Source organism: Amphibalanus amphitrite, unplaced genomic scaffold (assembly GCF_019059575.1).
Source record: "Amphibalanus amphitrite isolate SeventyFive unplaced genomic scaffold, NRLGWU_Aamphi_draft 000328F_arrow, whole genome shotgun sequence".
NCBI classification, from domain to species: Eukaryota; Metazoa; Arthropoda; class Thecostraca; order Balanomorpha; family Balanidae; genus Amphibalanus; species Amphibalanus amphitrite.
In genome coordinates this window covers 1,731-6,662 of record NW_024881823.1, presented here as the reverse complement: position 1 = coordinate 6,662, position 4,932 = coordinate 1,731, and the positions used below count along the sequence as shown (strand labels likewise).

At 47.1% G+C, this 4,932-nt stretch overlaps 1 long non-coding RNA gene across 2 annotated transcripts; it reads right to left on the bottom strand.

The window, feature by feature from the left end:
- Positions 1-2,173: 2,173 nt before the first annotated feature.
- LOC122388595 lies at positions 2,174-4,709 on the bottom strand. Of its 2 annotated transcripts, none has more exons than XR_006257836.1 (3): positions 4,471-4,709; positions 3,628-3,745; positions 2,174-3,243 (listed from the first exon to the last, which is right to left on the bottom strand). It is a non-coding gene; the product is annotated as an uncharacterized LOC122388595 (long non-coding RNA). The 2 variants fall into 2 exon arrangements; XR_006257837.1 differs by having other exon boundaries at positions 4,579-4,678.
- Between the last annotated feature and the right edge of the window lie 223 nt (positions 4,710-4,932).

Genomic DNA, 4,932 nt, shown 5'->3' with positions numbered 1-4,932 from the left:
CATTGTATCGGCCTGTGCCACACTTCTACTAATTCTACCCATACCACTACTCCTACCACTACCCCTACCACTACCCCTACCACTACCACTACCCCTACCACTACTCCTATCACTACCCCTACCCCTACTACTACCACTACCCCTACCACTACGCCTACCCCTACCACTACCACTACCCCTACCCCTACCCCTACTACTACAACTACCCCTACCACTACCCCTACTACTACCCCTACCGCTACCCCTACCATTACTACTACCACTACCCCTAACACTACCCCTACCCCTATCCCTACCACTACCACTACCCCTACTACTACCCCTATCACTACTACTACCCCTACTACTACCCCTACCACTACTAATACCCCTACCACTACCCCTGCCACTACCCCTACCACTACCCCTACCAATACTACTACCCCTACTACTACCCCTACCCCTATTACTACCCCTACCACTACCCCCTACCACTAACCCTACCACTACCCCTACCACTACCCCTACTACTACCTCTAACACTACCCCTAACACTACCCCTACCCCTAATACTACCACTACCCCTACCGCTACTCCTACCAATACTACTACTACTACACTACTGCCACTACCACTGGGTCATGTGAGGTCACAGACCATCAGATAAACTGATAAACTAAAAAAGAGTTCCTAACCGTGCTCCTACTCGTGTAATTCCATTATTCTTAATCGTATTTGGTTGAAATGGCGCCTAGTGACAAATGTGGCGCATTGCGACAAAAGTGGTGCATTTGTAATTGTCGTTTTGCCATGCATCCTTCCACCGAATTGCACCTTTATCGGACCATATTTGACAAAGCTGTGGAATTTGCGGCAAAAATGGAGCCTTTTGACAAATGTGGCGCATTACGGCAAACGCGGCGCATTTGTGTTAGTGCAGTGAAAACTGTCTTTATTTACCGAAAATCAACACCTTCATTCGCCTTTGTTTATCAAAATAAATAAGCTGTCAATCTGCAAATGAGAGGCACCCGCCGCCGATCGTCATGCATTTTATTATCAAAGGCGATTGAACCCGGCTGCTGATGCCTTGAAGCAGGCTTGAGAGCCGAGCAAAATTTGGAGAAAATGCACCTTTTTCCAGCGCGTGCCACGTGCGAACCATCCACCCCCCGGGACTCGAACCTCGACACTGCACGTGCCCGTGACGTCATCAACACCCTGCGAAAATTTCAGCCCCATCGACCGCACCGTTTGACTTGCGCACAGCGTCAAAGCACCCCTCTGCACGGTGCAAACAGACAGAGTTTCATTTCACAAATAGTATAGTAGATTTACAAAAAGTTAGGGTACCTACGTAACAATGTAACATGAAACTTCCCAAACGTCCCGACATTTTTATTCTGATAGACTGATTGTACCTAATGGACATGCCGGCCAAAGCACAACACGACCACCATATCGGCAACATGATTCGGTTCCAAATTCCAATTGTCTTTGAGCCTCTACGAATCAAGGCCGTATATTAGGAGGTAAACTCGTCAGGCGGTTTGTTTACATTTGCTCAGCTGACGAAATGACGTCAAAGGTCGTCCACCCTCACGGATCAGGCAGCCGCATGCAGTACAATATGCGGACGTTTTTGGGAATTGAGACGACTTTAGCGATATTGAACGATTAAATTACGTTATACCAGCTTCTACAAACCTGCAAACCGGTTTATGCTAATGTGGTGCCACAAAAACCAGTGTGGAAGGAGTTTATATTGATGCATTATCGGCTGGAAAAACACCATAACTTCGACCGTAGCCGACTGACCCAACATTGACCTATGCTTGGTTATGGGTCAGCATAGTTGCCAGAATGTCATAATTTACGCGGATTTGAACAACAACTATAGCATTAGACGTACGATTACGAGGTTTTGCTCACAACAGTCAGGTATACCGAGCAGAGCATATACCCGGCCGGGGCACCAGCGCCGAAACTGAAGCGTGAACGGTGGCCTGCGACAGGAACGCATATGGCTGCCAGTGATACGGTATGTGGTGGCGCATCGGATGCAGCCCTGCTTCTTTCGGTCCAGAACTGGCTGCCATTCGTTGGTCCCAGTCCACCTGCCTCAATCGGTCCCGGCTTAGACGCCTTTGCCGGCCCCGGTTCAGACGTCTCAGTCTTTCCCGGTCCGGAAGTCTCAACTCAAACTTTATTGAACAATCTTATCGACATTATCTTGGTAGAAAACACAAAACAGTAAGACAGAACAAACGAGCAAACTCAAGCAGCACTTCAAAATGACGATAGGTACACACAAACATCAGCGTGTTTCAGCAGCATCCACGCGTCGCTCCGCGCTGTCTCACAGCACCCCACGGGGTCAAACCACTACGTGGGTTCGTAACACGCTGGCCACAAAACATGGGTTACCAGCGACCAACACAAAACTCTGAGAGCAGGGGTCCATCCAACCTAATTTACAAACACAGCAGCCCCGTCAATGGCCATTGGCGCCAACCCCGCCGGCGGCAGCAGGAGCGACAGGCGGGGACAGCGCATGCAACTCGATCGCAAAACCATTCTTCTGGCATTGCTCTGCGTCTATAAAGGAGAATATCCCGCCCTCATCTACCCTTCAGGACCTGGCCGGGGACACTAACGAGACGCGGACATTACCCACTCAGCTGAGCAGTCAGCAGTGAGCACCCTTTCGACCGGTCCGGGGCCCAGCTCTCGCCACATGACCGAAGGCTACTGTTAGGGTGCTGTCCTGTCCTGCTGTTCTTTTGCTGTCCTCCATCAGTCGGCTCCGAACCACCAGCCTCGCTGCCGCGCCGGGGTCCGGAGAAGAAGCTGCGCTGAGACGATCTGGAACCATCAGCCGGGCTGTGAGTCCCCACCGCCATGCGGTTGCTGGGACCGGGGCGGTGCAAACACACTCGCGTCCTGACTGCGCTTATGTGCTTCTCTCCTCGGAGCAGAGTCCGGCAGCGCAACCTGACTGACCTGAGCACGCCCCGCGCGAGAAGGCGTCTGGCGTGGCGCGCCGACCTCGACCATCTGTCACACCGCCTCGGGATTCATGATCCAGATCCGATCGAATCGTCAGATTAAAATGTCTCTTGTATGGTAAACACAGATAAAAATCCCTCCTTCTTGAGTCGCAGAAGGCCAGGGAGGCTTGACAGTCTACGGAGGTCGACGACTGAGAAACGCTCCAGCAGCCGCAGTTGGTCAGCTGCTCAGCAACACTCTCCGCCAGCGAGACTGAAAACAAAAACCTTCCATGAAATGCAAATTAAGGATGGCTGAAGGATGCATAATACCCAGTAAAACGAATAACTATTCAGTAAACAAAAAATGTCACTTCCTTGCTTGGAAAATTGTATTTTAGTCACTAAATGCCATGGCAAAGGAGCTGCCTAAATCGATGAATGTCAGCAACTCGCCAAACAACCTGTGTAAAACAGTTTGTTATTGTATGTGACTCGGTAGACACAACCTTTTGACCTTAGCCTGCACTAAATATGATAGCAAATTAGCCATGCTCCATTGTCATTTTCCCCTTTGAATTAGGTAATTGTTTTTGGGAGCTGCCACAACTGCACAGATAGGCACATTAACATTGCTCACACACACAGATTCACTTACTTGTGAGTTGCTGGGTGATGTGTCGTGCCTTGGTCACCAGTCACAGAATAACTGAAGCCTCCTGGAAAAGCGCTGTAGCTGTTGGCGACTGGCGTCACCACAGCTGGTCGGTGGGACACTGTAAACAAGATGTGACTTTAAACGCTGCTTCAGGTACTTTGGTCATGATCTGTCATAACATAGTTAACATTTCTTCTAATCAAACTAGGGCCTAGGGGAGTTAGAGTGATACTCCTCCATCATACCTATGCGCTAACAAGGATTGAAGAAAAGACATGAGCCCTAAAACCAATAAAAAAAACGAACACAAAACATACCTACTCATTCATAATTATTATTTTTTAATTTGACAGGAATCCTGTTCACCTAAAAATATTCAGCAAACCACTCGCCAATTTCCTGACACCATAGTGCACACAGAAGTTTGAGCCTTGAGGCCTGTGTAGGCTGTGCAATGTGTAGATCAAGATGAAGTACAGTGAGACGTGAGTCAGTATAGGTTTTAAGTTGTAGGTTGGTAGATTGTAGGCTTTAAATTGTAGGTTTTCGGTTAGTAGGTTGTAAGTTTGTAGATTGTAGGTTGGCAGGTTGAAAGTTTTTGGTTAGTAGGTAAGGTTAGGTCAGGTTAGAATTTTTACCTTCACTGTACTTCATCTTTACATTTACCGGCTGTGCGGACTGCAGGCCTGTTGGACCGGATCTTTGTAACAAGGCCGTATAAGTTCTTTGTAATGCAAAGCACTCGGCATTCGCTCATTCTAAAAGTACTGGTTGTCAAAGACAGAAGAGAAGCGGATGGCTCCCCCGTGGATGTCCAGATACTTATCAATTATGGCAGCTTACATGAGTTACAGAAGCAACTGCAGCTTCCTTTGTCCATCTAGGCTTTAGACAATTGACCACACTTAAAACAAACAAACATGCAATTTTGTTTGGTATTGGAATACATACCAATATTTCTACATTTACAAAAGTATATGATAATTCTTATTAACTACTTGCTGGTAATAATCACAAAAAAAACTCAGAAATGCCAGACAGAAAAGTATCAAATAACAACTAACAATTGATACCTATCAATTGAAATACACAAATTTGCAAGCAGAAGATTGTGACACGCGCGCAATAAATGTAAAAAATAGCTAAATTTCTGCTTCAATTCCTTAAACCACTGTCATAAATCGTAATTCCCACCTAATTCACTGCTACGCTAGAACTCTAAGACTACAAGTTTTTAGGTATTATAACCTTTACAACATGTAGAAAATGTCTTATTAAACTATTTGAGACCAAAAACGTTCCACT